At 46.2% G+C, this 16318-nt stretch overlaps 1 long non-coding RNA gene across 2 annotated transcripts in view; it reads right to left on the bottom strand.

The window, feature by feature from the left end:
• Positions 1-621: 621 nt before the first annotated feature.
• The window catches only part of LOC111769971 (uncharacterized), a 30722-nt gene continuing 15025 nt past the window's right edge, over positions 622-16318 (bottom strand). Inside the window, exons 2-3 of one of the 2 annotated variants that reach the window (XR_011430621.1) lie at positions 11149-11327; positions 622-744 (exon numbers count right to left, since the gene is read on the bottom strand). This is a non-coding gene — a long non-coding RNA (uncharacterized lncRNA). The remainder of the gene's footprint in view (positions 745-11148; positions 11328-16318) is intronic. The other variant, XR_011430622.1, reaches the window with a different exon arrangement.

The following is a 16318-nucleotide window of genomic DNA, read 5'->3' on the forward strand; positions in this document are numbered from 1 at the left end:
GTGCTGGGAAATGGTGAGGCCAGGGTGGGGAGAGCAGCCATGCGAGGGAAAGAGTTGGGCAGGGGCCAGGGAAGGCAGGGCGTTGCCTCACGGGTAGAGTGAGCATGAGAGGATGCCATTGGTGGACTTCAGCAGGAGAGTGATGTCTATGTGTGTTAAAAAGATGTCTCTGGAAACTGGAGAACTGACTGAAGGGGATCATGGGAGCTAGTCTCCAAAGATGGCCCCTAGTGATTCCTCCACTCCTCTTGAGGCTGGGTTGGCCTCGTGACTGCTTTGACCATTAGAAGGCAGTGGTAGGGATGTTCTGGGACTTCGAGCTCAGGCCTTAAGAGGCCTGCCAGCTGACACTTCCTTCCTCTGAAACACTGGCTCTCGGGCCAGCACGTAGGCCACACGGAGGAGAACCGAGGCCCGCAGCTCTCAGCCCCAGCTGAGGATGCAGCCAACTGCCTGCAACAGCTGCCGGCCAGGCTGAGTGAGCCGCTGGCCAGGCTGAGTGAGCCGCCTGGACATCCTGCCCAGTTGAGCCCACAGAGTCCCTGGCCCCAGCAACATCACATGAACAGGGGAACCACCTCACCGAGCCCAGGAAAACCACAGAACTGTGAGATTTAATACTTGGTTTTGAAGTGGTTTATTTCACAGCAATGGATAACTGAAACGGGCGAGGGTGGACGCAGGACACCAGGAAGCCGGCTGTTGGGGTCGTTTCGGCCAGAGATGCTGGCGGCCTTGGCCAGACTGGTGGAAGCAAGGGGAGAAGTGATCAGATGCAGCGTAACTTTGTCAGTGCAACTTTCAGGCTGGACTGTGAGGGGAAGATGAGGAAAGCAGCACTTCCCTGCCCGGCTCGCCCCCCTCCAGCCCCTCCGTTGAGATGACGATTTTAAACTCTTGCTCTCTCTTCTGACAGTTACCACCATATTGCACCAATTGCATACACTTTTTTTTAAGGAAGAAAATAAGATTAAAGTAAATCTTTGAGTGGCAAGAGTCTTTTTTTTGGAGGAAGATTAGCCCCAAGCTAACATCTGCCACCAATCCTCCTTCTTTTGCTGAGGAAGACTGGCCCTGAGCTAACATCCATGCCCATCTTCCTCCACTTTATATGTGGGACGCCTACCACAACATGGCTTGCCAAGCAGTGCCATGTCTGCACCCGGGATCCAAACTGGGGAACCCCGGGCCACCGAAGCAGAACATGCAAACTTAACCACTGCGCCACCAGGCTGGCCCCAAGAGAGTCTTCTTAATCAAGAAACAACACCTCAAAGACATAAAGGAAATTATTAATAGATGTGATCACCAAAAAATGAAAAAACAAAACTACTTTACTGTAAAAATACCATAAGCAAAGTTAAAAGCTGAGCTGGAATGGAGAGGAAAATATTTGCAAAGTATTTTTTGCAAAAATATAACAAAATTCTTAGACCCTAAATATATAAACACTTCTAAAGAAAGAGAAAAATTTCATGGAAAATAACATTAACTGGCACTAAGAACTTTCCACGTGTTGCTGCGTCTTGATGTGTCATTTTTAGCCATCTTCTCAGGTGGCCTCGCCCTCCAGTAGCCACGCCCAGGCTTCTTCACAGCGGTGGCCTCGGGTCTGAGAGGATGAGAGGAGAGGCCTCAAGGCCTCTTTAAAGCCTCGGCTGCAGAACGCACAGTGTCACTTCTGCCACATTCTGCTGGTCAAAACAAATCGCAAGGCCAGCGCAGATTCCAGCGGATGAAGGAATAGACTCCCCTTCTCACTGGAAGGGTCAGCAAAGGCACATCACAAAGAGGTGTGGCTACAGGGAGGTGTGATTCACTGGGGACACTGTGACACTGCACCACACGATGACTGACATTTCTACCCTCACAACTGGGTGACAGCTTGGCTGGGACTATTATTCTAGATTGGCAATTATTTTCCCTAAGAATGAAGGCATTGCTGCATTGTCTTGTAGTTTCCAGTGTTGAAGGCTGATGCCATCTTTTTGTTTTTGTTTTTTTTTTATTGGCATCTGAGCTAACATCTGTTGCCAATCTTTTTTCTTCTTCTTCCTCTTCTCCCCAAAACCCCCCTAGTACATAGTTGTATATTCTAGCTGTAGGTCCTTCTGGCTGTGCTGTGTGGGATGCCACCTCAGCATGGCTTGATGAGCGGTGCTATGACCACACCCAGGATCCGAACCTGGGGAACCCTGGGCCACCAAAGCAGAGCGAGGGAACTTAACCACTCAGTCATGGGGCTGGCCCCCAGGTGATGGCATCTTAATTTCTGTTCCTTTAAATGTGATCTCTCTTACTCCTTTCTGAAAGCTTGGGGATCTTCTGCTTATCTGCAGTATGGTAAAGTTTCATAATATGGCCTGTTTGGTCTTCTTTTTTTCTTTGATCTCCTCCTCCTCCTGTTTTCATTTACTCTCCTAGGCATTGGGAAGGTCATTTTAATCTGGAAACATATGTCCTTCAGTTTGGAAGCTCTTCTCATATTATTTCTTTGATAGCTATATTTTCCACAAATATATTTTTCCACAAAACATATTAGAAGAGTGGCATTATTTCACTTTTTTGCAAATCTCTTTAATACGTGGCTAAATAGAAGACAGCTGAATTCTCACAACTACTTCTGCATTCCATCTGTTGCAATATGTTGTTTTGGTTGAAGTATATGAAGAAATTCCAACTAGGCACATTTTAAAAGAGGCTTGTGTCTGAACAGACAGTGCAGAAACCAATATAACTAGAAACCTGGCAACCATCTATTTACCTTAGGATTTCGCTAAATGGGAAATATTCAGTCATCTTTTTTGAAAAAACTGTCCAACCTTGCATTGGTAGAAGACAAAGCTGGCTTTGTTTCCCTGTATGAAAGCCACTTAGCACTTCATTTGTAAGTCTGAATGTAGAATTTTGTGAAGAGAGCAGTCAGAGAAATCATGTGTCCACTTTGTAAATATAACCAGCCAAGAGAGACTCTACAAGATCAGATGACCCCCCAGCTAGTCCAACAGTTGCCATCATGAAGTGATGCCCTGAATAGCAAACTGCTTCCACCAGGGATCTGAGCGCGTGGGTTGGACAACCCTTGGAGAACCTGGTAAGATCAGATCAGTGGATAAGATCAGTGAGGTCCTCAGCTCACACGAGCCGCGATAGGCAGCCGGGACTGCAGTCTGCTGGTTGTTCTCGCGCGTGGTGAAGAACGCGTCCATACTCCTGTTCCTAACATGGGACACAGACGGCAATAGAGGGCCAAGGTTACAAACCCTCAAAACTCCCTGGCAAGAGAATGACTGTTTTTCATGTATTTTGGTCTGAGCTTGTGATTAGTAAGTATATGACACAGCAGACCAATTCAGATAAATCCAAAAGAAACCATCCTGTTACTCTGAAATCTTACCCTACCTACCCTACCGTTGCCTGGAAATAAGTGCTAAGTGATGCATTAAACGTTTCCTCCCCTGGATCAAAGAGTAAGAACTTCGAGAGCAGAAACACAGCAGTGGTGGTGGCAGGAGCAACTGTGGTCCATTGGCCCTTGGTGTCTGTCAGGCAAGAGTAGAAGATGGTGGCAGTCCAGATGAAAACACAGACAACAGTGGAACAGAGTACCGCTCAGCCATGGAAGGAAGGAGCTGCGGACAGGCCCAGCGATACGAGGGATCTCACAGGTGACACACGAGTGAAAGAAGGCCTGCTGTTGCTGAGGAGCGCGCTCGGCGTGGTTTTCTTTATCTGAAACTCTAGAAAAGACAAGTCCAGTCCGCAGGGACAGAAACCAGATCAGGGCTTGTCTGAGGCCTGTGATGGGGGGAATTGGCTGGGAAGGGGCACCTGGAACGTTTTGGGGTGGTGGAAATGTTCTTTAACGTGACTGTGATTACGTGAGTGTATATATTTGTCAAAACTCATGGAAATGTGCATTCTAAAGGGACACATTTTATTGTGTGTAAATTCTACCTCAAAAAGTTGATTTTTTAAAAAATATGGGGCTTCCATTTCCAGTCAAGATGGAGTAAGTGGATTCTACCCTATTCTTTTCATTTATTACAACTGAAAATTTGACAAAATACATAAAACAACTCTCAGAATACTCTGAGGGTGCAAAAAGAAGGTGGACTGGCTGGGCAACTTGGGTCTCCAGGGACAACCCAGCAGGAGGTCCCCAGGGGCTTTACTACTTCCTGGGCACTAGAGGAAGCCACAACCCAAAACCGCCACCGAGCACAAAGTCCCAAGGAAAGCCTGCTTTCTTGGGGCAAAGGACTCGAAGAAGACAGCAGTGGAGGACAGACCTTTTGACAATACTTGCTCTTGCCCAGGCGAACACCAGCAAAGTAGCCACAGCCCTCCGTCTCCCAGCAGGCTCTGCAGAGACTGTGGCAAGGAGCCTGTCGATGCCCCTTGCCACGCACTAGAGTGTGGGCAGCCCTCCCTCCTCACCAGTGATGACCGTGATGTGGAGCTCTGTCCATCAGCCCCACTGGGCACTAATGCAATCAGAGGGGATACCCCCCCCACCCACCCCCTGCCGTGGAGGGCTGTGGAGACTGAGGGGTGGAACCCTGTCACTATCCTTGCCCTGCTCTAAGCAAAGGTAACGTAAAGAGGCAGCCCCACTCACCCTCAGCTGGAGTGTGGGGAGGGTTACAGAGAAGAGGGAGCGGCAGAAAGAGACTCTAAATTTGTGTATAAAGTCCAGGACACACCCCCAAGTGACCTTGTGTGAAACCCACCAGAATCAACCTAGCAAAAACTCTGAGAACTGGACTCTGATGTGGAATACTGCACAGTTTCAGATTGGCCTCTGGACAGCACTCAAGCAGGGCAGACCAAAATAGCACTGAATTTGAAACTAAATTGACATTCAAACTCACAGACCACAAAAGTGAGCCATGGTGGGCATTCTGAACTTAAAACACTTTGAATGCACGCTAAAATAGAAGATTTAAAAAGGAACCAGAGTCTCATAACATAACACCCAAAAAGGCCAGGATAAATCATATATTACTTGTCATATCAAAAGCCAGAAAAAAATCTCAACTGAAATGAGAAAGGGCAATCAACAGATGTCAACATCAAGATGACACAGATGTTGGGATTATCCAACAAGGATTTTAAAGCAGCTATCATAATAAAAGAAAAGAAAAGCTTCAACAAGCAACTGTGAACACTCTTGAAACAAAAATAAAGTTTCAGCAAAGAAACAGAAGATATAAGAAAAACCAAATGGAAATTTTAGAACTGAAAAATACAATAACAGAAATAACAAACTTACTGGATGGGCACAGTGGCAGAATGGAGAGGACAGAGGAAAGAAGCAGTGAAACTGAAGATAGACCAATAAAAATCATACAACCTGGGGCCAGCCCAGTGGCGCAGTGGTTAAGTGTGCACGTTCCGCTTCTCGGCGGCCTGGGTTTGCTGGTTCGGATCCCAGGTGCAGACATGGCACCGCTTGGCACGCCATGCTGTGGTAGGCATCTCACATACAAAGTAGGGGAAGATGGGCATGGATGTTAGCTCAGGGCCAGGCTTCCTCAGCAAAAAAGAGGAGGACTGGCAGTAGATGTTAGCTCAGGGCTAATCTTCCTCAAAAAAAAAAAAAAAATACAACCTTTACAGAGAAGCAATGGACGGAAAAAATGAACAGAACTTCAGGGGCCTGTGGGACACCACCAAAATACACTTATGTCATTAGAGGCCCAGGGAGGAGAAAGAGTACAGGGCAGAAAATATACTCAAAGAAATAATAGCTGAAAACATCCCAAATTTGGCAAAAGACATAAACCTACAGACTTAAGAAGCTGAGTGAACCTCAAAGCCAGAAGATACAACAATCCTAAAATAGTGTGTGCCGAAAGGCCAACTCACAGAGACAGAGAGTAGAATGGTGGTTCCCAGGGGCTGGGGGTGGAGGAAATGGGGAGGTTTTGGTCAAAGGGTACAAACTTCCAGTCATAAGATGAATAAATTTTGGGGATCTAATGTACAACATGGTGACTATAGTTAACAATACTGTATTATGTATTTGAAAGTTGCTAAGAGAGCAAATCTTAAATGTTCTCACCACAAAAAAGGAACGGTGAAAGTATGGAGGTGTTAACTAACCCTGTTGTGGTAATCATTTTGCAATATATAAGTGTATCAAATCATCACATTGTATACCTTAAACTTACACAGTGTTATATGTCAATTATATCCCAATAAAGCTGGGGGAAAAAAATAAAATGCAAAGTGAAAAAATAATGAAAAAACTAGAACAGAATATATCTAGGAACTGGGAGACACTTACAAAAGGTGTAACATACACATAATGAGAAAACCAGAAGGAGAAGAAAGAGAGAAAGAAGCAGACGAAATATTTGAAGTCATAATGGCTGACAGTTTTCCAAAATTAGTGATAGACACCAGACCACAAGTCTAGGAAATTCAGAAAATATCAAACAGGATAAATACCAAAAAATCTACACCTAAGCATATCATATTCAAACTGCGGGAAACCAAAGACAAAGAAAATCTTGAAAGAAGCCAAAGGAAAAACCCCACCTTTTCTGGAGAGGAACAAGGATGAAAATTCCATCAGACTTCTCATCGGAAACCATGCAAGCAGAAAGAGAGTGGAGTGAAATATGTAGAGTTGAAAGAAGCCTAGACTTTTGTATCCAGCAGAATTACCATTCGAAAAAGGAGAAAGAAAGTGTCTCTCACACAAACAGAAACTGAAGGAATTTGTGGCCAGTAGACCTGCCTTGCAAGAGATGTTAAATTCTTCGAGAGAAGAAGAATGAAATAGGTTGGAAACTCAGATCTACATGATGAAGAGCATCCGAGGAGGAAGACAGGAAGGTAAAGTAAAATCTACCCAATCTTATGGAGAACTTTGTTCAAGGTCATTAGAGCAACAATGAATTCTTTGTTCAAAGTAATAATAGCAACAATGAACTGGTTGATTCTAGCACATGACTAAGTGACACCAATGCAGCAGTGTTGTGAGGGATGGGAGGGAGGAACTGGGAACACTGTTGGGAGGCACCTGCACCGCCCAGGAAGTGGTGTGGTGGTGTTTGAAAGTAGAGTTAGATTAGTGGTAAATATAGATTGCACACTCTAGAGAAACCACTAATAATTTTTTTAAAGAAGTTATTGATACACTGAGAGAAGAGAAAATGGAATCCTAAAATTAAAACCAGAGAAGTCAGAAAAAGAGGGGGAGATAAAAAAAAGTTAAAGAACAAAGAAAAAGTGGAATGAATACAAAAAAGTTACAAACATGGTATATATTAATCCAACTATCAATATTTACTTCAAATGTGAATGGCCTAAATATACGAATTAAAAGACCAATTCAGGGGCTGGCCCCATGGCGAGTGGTTAAGTTCGCATGCTCCACTGCAGGCGGCCCAGTGTTTTGTTGGTTCGAATCCTGGGCGCAGACATGGCACTGCTCATCAAACCACGCTGAGGCGGCGTCCCACATGCCACAACTAGAAGGACCCACAAGGAAGAATATACAACTATGTACCGGGGGGCTTTGGGGAGAAAAAGGAAAAAATAAAATCTTTAAAAGACCAATTCAAATCAATTGTCAGAGTAGATATGTTATCTACAAGAAACCCACCTAACCATAAAGACAGAGATAGATAAAAAGTAAAGGGATGTACCTTTACAGGAAAGCTGGAGAAGCTATATTGATTTCAGGGAAAATTATCAGTGATAACAAGGGACACTACAAAATGACAGAGGTCCCTCTACAAGGAAAGACAAAATCCTTAATTTGTGTGCACTGAACAACAGAGTGACAAAGTACGTGAGGAGAAAACTAGTAGGACTGTAAGGAGAAATAGATGAATCTACTCTTACAGATGGAGACATTAACACCTCTCAATCAGTAATGGACAGATCCAGCAGGCAGAAAATCAGCAAGCATGTAGTTGAACTGAATAGAACCATGATCAACTAGATCTAATTGACATTTATAGAATACTTAACAACAGCAGAATACACATTCTGCTCAAGCTCACATGGAACATTCACCAAGATAGACCACATTCTGGGCCATAAAACACCTGAACAAATTTGAAAGAATAGAAATCACACGAAGTTTGCTCTTAAACCATAATAGAATTAAATTAGAAATCAATAACCGAAACATAGCTGGAAAATCTCAAAATACTTGGAGATTAAACAACACAAAGGAGTCTCAAGAGTAATTTAAAAAAAAATTCTTTTTTTTTAGGAAGGTTAGCCCTGAGCTAACATCTGCTGCCAATCCTCCTCCTTTTGCTGAGGAAGACTGGCCCTAAGCTAACATCCATGCCCATCTTCCTCATGTGGGACGCCTGCCACAGCACGGCCTGACAAGTGGTGCATAGGTCCACACCCGGGATCCGAACCTGCGAACCCCAGGCCGCCAAAGTGGAATGTGAAAACTTAACTGCTGTACCACCAGGCCAGCCCCTCAAAAATATTACGAGCTAAACAAAAATGAAAATACAACTTATCAAAATTTGTGGGATGTAGCAAAAGCAGTGCTTAGAGGGAAATTTATAGCATTAAATACATGTATCAGAAAAGAAGACAAAGGAGCCAAGGATATACGGTGGGGAAAGGACAGTTTATTTAATAAATGGTGTTGGGGAAACTGGACAGCCACATGCAAAAGAATGAAACTGGACCATACACAAACTCTTACATCATGCACAAAAATTAACTCAAAATGGATTAAAGATTTCAACAGAAGACCTAAAACCATAAAACTCCTAGAAGAAAACATAAGTTGTAAGCTCCTTGACATCAGTCTTGGAGATGATTTTTTTAATTTGACTCAAAAGCAAAGGCAACAAAAGCAAAAATAAATAAGTAGGATACATCAAACTAAAAAGCTTCTGCACAGCAAAGGAAATCATCAACAAAATGAAAAGGCAACCTACCGAATGGGAGAAAATATTTGCCAATCATGTATCTGATAAGGAGTTAATAACTAAAATATGTAAAGAACTCATACAACTAAATAGCAAAAAAACAAAATCCTATTAAAAAATGGGCAGAGGATCTGAATAGACATTTTTCTAAAGAAGACATACGGAAGGCCAACAGGTGCATGAAAAGATCACAGTTTGTAAAACACTGAGATAAAACATTAAAATAATTGGAAATCACCAGTTTCCAAGTAAAAATGGCAACACTAACAGTGGAATTATTTTTTGTTTTGGGTAAGTGGGGCTTGCAAGCCATGGCTTGAAACAACATCACAAGTCATCAGGGAAATGCAAATCGAAACCACAATGAGATGTCACCTCACACCTGTTAGAATGGCTGTCATGCAGAAGACAAGAGCTAATAAGTGTTGGCAGGGACATAGAGAAAAGGAAACCCTTGTGCACTGTTGGTGGGAATGTAAATTGGTGCAGCCACTATGGAAAACAGTATGGTGGTTCCTCAAAAAACTAAAACTAGAACTCTCATATCATCCAGCAATTCCACTTCTGGGTATTTATGTGAAGAAAATGAAAACATTAACTTGAAAAGATATATGCACCCCCATGTTCATTGCAGCATTATTTACAATAGCCAAGATAGGGAATCAACCTAAGTGTCCATCGATGGATGAATGGATAAAGAAAACGTGGCGTATATATACAATGGAATATTATTCAGTCATAAAAAAGAGTGAAATCTTGCCATTTGCAAGAACATAGATGGCCTTGAGGGCATTATGCTACGTGAAATACGTCAGACACAGAAAGATAAATACCGTGTGATCTCACTTGCATGTGGAGTCAAAGAAAACCCAAAAAACACACACAAAAACTGAGTTCATGGATACAGAGAACAGACTGGTGGTCTCCAGAGGCGGGGGAAGAGGGAGCAAAACAGGTGATGAAGGTTAAAGAATACAAACTTCCAACTATAAAGTAAGTCCTGGGGATGGAATGTGCAGCACGGTGACTCCAGCTGATGACACTGTGCTGCATATTTGAAAGTTGCTGTGACAATAGATCCTAAAAGTTCTCATCACAATAAAAAAAATTTTTGTAACTACGTATGGCGATGGATGTTAACTAGACTTATCGTGGTGATCGTTTCTCAATATATACAAATATAGAATCATGTTGTACACCAGAAATAATATAACGTCAATTATATCTCAATTTAAAATAAATAAATAAATGAATAAAAGACTTTGCGTCATAGCAGAAACTCAGCCTTTTTCTCTGCTCCGGAAGGATCCTGCCTGCTCAGAGAAGGTGGCAACAACCGCGAGGTCCCATAGAAAGGGAGAAGCAGGCCAGGAGCTGCGGCATCTGCTCTTGCCCTGTGCCCGCCTCGCCTCCAATTCATCTGCACCCGTGGCTAAATCAGTGTGAAACAGGGTGTACATCTGAGCGTGTGTGTTCTCTTCCAGGCAATCTGGTGTCCCCACAGCCCTGCAGTGGATCCGACAGCTGTCAGATTAAAAGTGGGAAGGGAGCAGAGGTTGTCGGCAGGGAATGAGGCTGCCTTTTCACCAGCCTCAGCTGCAGCACAGCCCGCAGGAAAGGAGAGGGCTGAGTGACAGGACTGAAAGATGTCATCATTTGGGGACCCAGCCTAGGGCTGTGGAGCCTCTGCAACAGCTGGACGCTGGGAAGGCATTTCTGTACAGACTGGGAAAGGAGGTGGCACAGTGGCAGCCATGGGGCAACTCCAATGGCAGAGTCCTTGGGAGCTGGGGGCGTCCAGAGCGTCGGAGGTCAGCCCCTTCACATGATGGCCTGCAGAGCCTTAAAGGTCTCCGGACAGCCAGGCAGCTGGAGCAGGAGGGGCGGCAGGTGAGGCAGGCCAGGCCCAGCCAGGACCAGCATGGGTTTGACTCCTAGAGAGGTGCCCAGGGCTTGGAGCAGGCATGCATTTGTCACTTGCTTCTGCCCCTAGGCCTGACATCTCCATTGTCCAGGCTGAGTAAGGCAGGCAAAGGAGGCCCCATTGCATCTGAAGCACAGAGAGGGTGTGCCTTCCCTAAAGACACAGCATGTGATAACTGAGTTAGTCCTAGGACTCAGAAGCAGTGGCTCCCTGTTCTGGGCTCCCTTCCTCACCCGCTCATTCACCTCTTTCTGGGGATGCCCAATGGTGACATCTTGTTATGATCATCAAAACGACATTTACCTTGGGGTGGGCCCCGTGGCACAGTGGTTAAATGCGCACGTTCTGCTTCGGTGGCCTGGGGTTCGTCGATTCAGATCCCGGGTGCGGACATGGCACCACTTGGCACGCCATGCTGTGGCTTTATATGTCCCACATATAAAGTAGAGGAAGATGGGCACGGATGTTAGCTTGGGGCCAGTCTTCCTCAGCAAAAAGAGGAGGACTGGTGGCAGAGGTTAGTTCAGGGCTAATCTTCCTCAAAACAAACAAACAAAAAACCACACTTCCCATGCAATGAGCACAGTGGAGTACTGAGGGTGGACAGAAGGAGGTAGGTCCACCCAGCACAGGCAATGAGGGGGGCATTGTCTGTAGAGTTTAAAAGCAATAACAAAACCACTAAAAGTCAGACTGCTTTTTATTATCACTCTGCACTGGCAATCCTAACTGAAGTCGGTGATTAAATTACTCCTCCGGGTCAAAATCTTTTGTCCATCTAAGTTCTAAACAATCACTGTGGTTACTGTTAAGTTTTAATAAGACGACATTAGCACATTTTAAAACGACTTTTCCTGTAATAAACACTGTGTTCTACGTGGAAGTTAATCTAGACAACTTCATTATACACTTGGCTCCCAACACACCCAGACTCAGCTACAGGCATTTGTTTCAAGTTTGTTAACAATTTGGAACGGTTCAATTCAACCGCAGACACAGCTGGTGCTCCATCCACTGTTCCACGTAGCCCTGCATTGAAACAGCAACTATGAACTCAGCAGTGACAGAAGTGACTGTGAGAAGCAGACACAGAGCCTGAGTGGCCTCACGCTCTCACTCCGTGTGCAAATCACACTCTGAACCTCATGGATTCACTCTTTTGCAAATGTTTCTTAATGTGTTTTTCCTTTTTGCAAAAAAAGATATTTGGGGCTGGCCCCGTGGCCGAGTGCTTAAGTTCGCTCGCTCCACTTCGGTGGCCCAGGGTTTCGCTAGTTCGGATCCTGGGCGTGGACATGGCACTGCTCATCAGGCCACGCTGAGGCAGTGGTCCCACATGCCACAACTAGAAGGACCCATAACTAAAATATATAACTATGTACTGGGGGGATTTGGGGAGAAAAAGCAGAAAAAAAAAAAGAAGAAGAAGATTGGCAACAGTTGCTAGCTCAGGTGCCAATCTTTAAAAAAAAAAGACATTAATGTGACTTAAAAGTACCAACTCCTTACTGTTTTCCTTCTCTGTACTCTAATATTGCATTTGTTTAGTTCGTTATTTTCACTGCCACAATTATATATATGCAAAGTCCAATAAAAGAAAATTTTCACTATCTGCATTTCTTTTCTGGCCATTGTTCTTACTCATTTTATTTCGTGATTATTAATGACAATAATTACGTTGCACAGAGGAGGGAGGAGGGAGAAAACGGCTGCTGCCTGGAGGTCAACTCTGTGCCGGGCTGTGCTCAGCCCTGACTCGCCAGAAACTTCGCATCGACCGCGTGAGATGGGCTTTTGTAGCCCATTTTACAGCTGAGGAAACTGAGGCTCAGGGAGGGGGAAAAATGAACCCAGGATTACACTGTTGATAAGCGATAAGCAGCAGGAGGGTTCGGCCCCAAGGTCGGCCTGACTCCCAAGTCCACATCTGAAATGCCAGCGAGTGTTGAGACCCCACCAGAGCACGGCACAGGACTGCGGGCTGGGGGTTGAGGGGGGCTTCTTGGAGGATGCGGGGCTGGGAGGGACGTCCACGGGGCGGGCAGGGGAACGTGAAGACCACGTGAAGAGTTAGTGAACGGGGGTTCCAGCCCGAGCCCTGTCACTCCCTGGCTATGTGGCCCGGGTCAAGTCCCTTCCCTCCCTGGGCCTTGGTGTTCCCTCTCCGGAGTTTTCAAAGGCCCAGGATTCCACGAATCGCTAAGACAGTGGTCTGGGCAGTGAGCCTGGCTGGTGAATGAGCAGAACATCTCCCTGCCCTATGTCTGAGAACCGGACCCCCAAGACCCCTTGGCCGACTCTGCCCTCCACCTCTGGGGCCAGGAGCCCAGCCCCTGGCTGGAAGTCCAGACGGCATTCTGGTTAAGAACAAAAGCCTGGATACTGGACAGGCCTGGCTTTGAGTCCCGAATCCACCACCTCCTCCCCAGATGAGTGACCTTGGACATGCCACTTCTTGTCCCTGACCTCAGTGTCCTAAACCATAAAGTAGCATCATCACATTAACCTCAAAGGGTAGCTGTGAGAATTAAACAAAATAACCCAATAATAGCTGATATTTATTGGGCAATCCTTATGTGCCAACACCGTTCTGAGTGTTTTACATTGACTTTTCTCACTAAATCTTAACTCTGTGAAGCTATGATTCCTGTTTATAGACAATGTGGCAATTGAGAAACAGAGCAGTTATGTTTCTTGCCCAAGGTCATACTTCTGTCCTGCTTAGCTCAATGCCTGTCTCACAGGAAATGGTAACTATGATCATAACCAGTTCTGACACACTGGCCCCACACACACATGTTTCTGGAATGAGGATGTGCCCCACAACTGACGTCTAAGGAACATGCCAGCCAGCAGGCAGAGGGTGAGTCAGGTGTGGTCACTGTCTGCTGTCCAGTTGTTGGGGTGGCTGCTATGAAGCCTGATGGAATTTTACCAGACTGGATCCCTAATTATCACTTAAAATGACTTCTAAAAGAATGTCACATGGAAAGAAAAGGTTATCAAGTATACAGAAGGCTATCACCTGCTAGGCCACACAATTAGTCGTAAAAATTGCCAAGTTCATCCAAAGAAAGTTTAGACTTGAAATGTGAAGAACTTTGATCAAATCACCAAAGGAAACTGTGATGTGCAATTTTATAAATAAAAACATACCCTTGTCACTTTTTTGTTTTTTTAAAGATTGGCACCTAAGCTAACAACTGTTGCCAGTCTTTTTTTTTTTCATTCTTCCTCCCAAAGCCCCCCAGTACATAGTTGTGGATTCTAGTTGTGAGTGTCTCTGGCTCTGCTATGTGGGACGCCGCCTCAGCATGGCCTGATGAGCGGTGCCATGTCTGCACCCAGGATCCAAACTGGCGAAACCCCAGGCTGCCGAAGCCGAGCGGGCGAACTTAACCACTCGGCTATGGGGCCGGCCCCTCTTGTCAGTTTTTAAATTTTTTAAATATTTTTATTTTTAAAGATTTTATTTTTTCTCTCCAAAGCCCCCCGGTACATAGTTGTATATTCTTCGTTGTGGGTCCTTCTAGTTGTGGCATGTGGGACGTTGCCTCAGCGTGGTTTGATGAGCAGTGCCATGTCCACGCCCAGGATTTGAACCAACGAAACACTGGGCCGCCTGCAGCGGAGCGCATGAACTTAACCACTCAGCCACGGGGCCAGCCCCTCTTGTCAGTTTTTTAAAGGGCACAGCTGATATGCTTCTTTTTTCACCAAAAAGCTGTTACTAAATAGATATAATAGTTTTCTTTAAAAAAATCATCTTACAATTGATGGTGTCATAGAATCAAGTCAATCCAACAAGACAGTCAAGAATCTTCTGGTCGTGAGCAACAGAAGACCCACTTCGAACTCACTTAAATGAAAGAGGCATTGTATTGGCTCTTGCACCTGAAAAGCCTAAGAGCCGGCAGTTGGCTTGGCTGGACTGGAGAGATTAAGGTACAGCAGCGGGCCCTGGTCTCTGGGCCCCCAGCCCTGCATTCTCCGCAAGGGTTCCATTCCCAGTGGAGGCAGATGGCTGCCAAAACTCCAGCCTCCAGCCCAGCCAGGTTTGATGCTTCCAGACTTCTCCATGTTTGGGACAAGTCCTAAACCTGACTGCTGTTGGCTGGCATTGGGTCAAATGACCATCCCCCGGACAGCTCCATGAGAGGCTCAGGGAGTGGAGTGCAGCCATTTGCCCACCTGGTCACCCTCCTCACCTTGCAGTCAGTGGTGGAGTCATCTCCTCCCACTGCACGTGGCCGAGCTGGAGGAAGGAGACTCCCCCGAGGAAACTTGGGGCCTGCTACCATAAGAAGGGGAAATGGATGCTGGGTGACCCTCAAATAACAGCCATCCTTGGAAGATAACAATTGGTGGTGAAAGGAAGGTTCAGAGAGGTAACTTCTACCAGATCATCTACCTGGCAGCTCAGGTGACCCCAGAAAGGAAAAGCATCATTGTCAGACCACCCGTCAGAGTGGGAAGAGCCCTTGGAGGTCCCTGGTGTGGTAGGAATGGAAGCTGCAGGTTCAGAGAGGGACAATGACTGTTCCAAGGCCATACAGCAGCCCACCGGTGGGGATGAAACCAGAACACACATCTCAGGTATCTTGGTCCCCCATCCAGTGCTCCAGCTGGCCTTGTGAGGGCCAAAGTGGGCAGGGGAAGGGGGTCCTCTAGCTGGTTCATCGCTGTGGGAGAAGCCCCACCAGCCTCTACTGGAGAAAGGGCTCTCTCAGCTGCAGGAGTGGGACGCCTTCAACGTCTCCCCCGTCCCTGCCCCCACTGTACTAGGGACTCCGTCTGTCTCAGATGGAAGGAAGAAAGACAAGCGGTGCCCTAGATTCCCACAGGCCTTCCCAGTCATTGCTGAGCCAATCTGAGGCTTTGATCTGACCTAAGACGCAGTTGGCCCAGCCCCAGGCCAGCGCCTCCACCAGCTCCAGCTGCCGCTAGCCTTCTGGCGATTCTGGAGCCACCACCGCCCAGCCAGGCTGGGTCCTGCAGTGCCTTCCGCGGCCTGGGCTCTAGATCCCCGCCCTGGCTGGATCCTAAGAAACCTGCCTTGTTTCCTCTGCTTGTGTTCAAAGCCGGAAGGCTCAAGCCTTAAACCGGCAGCCGGGCTGTCTCGGGAAAGCCTGTGGGAGGGGCGCGGGGGGAGCATCTGGTGGACGTGGGACGGGCCGTCTTAAATGTTCGCGTGCATGATAAACCTGCCATTTTATCTGGAGGGTGCCTCTATTTGGGTGGCAGAGGGGCTTCTGATGGAAATTGGGAAGGGGCTTAAGCACTCTCCAGCCCGCCCCTTGGTGCCACCATTGCTATCACCAACTTAGATTGGGGAACCACACCTTCACTCAAGGCCGGGCACGAGTGGTGGAAATCCAGGCCACAGCCGGTGGCAAAGACGTCAGGGGAGGGGCAGAGCGCCCGGACAACATCTTCCCAGCACGTTAGGACTTTAAACAAGGATGATAACTGA

Source organism: Equus caballus, chromosome 22 (assembly GCF_041296265.1).
Source record: "Equus caballus isolate H_3958 breed thoroughbred chromosome 22, TB-T2T, whole genome shotgun sequence".
In the NCBI taxonomy this organism is placed as follows: Eukaryota; Metazoa; Chordata; class Mammalia; order Perissodactyla; family Equidae; genus Equus; species Equus caballus.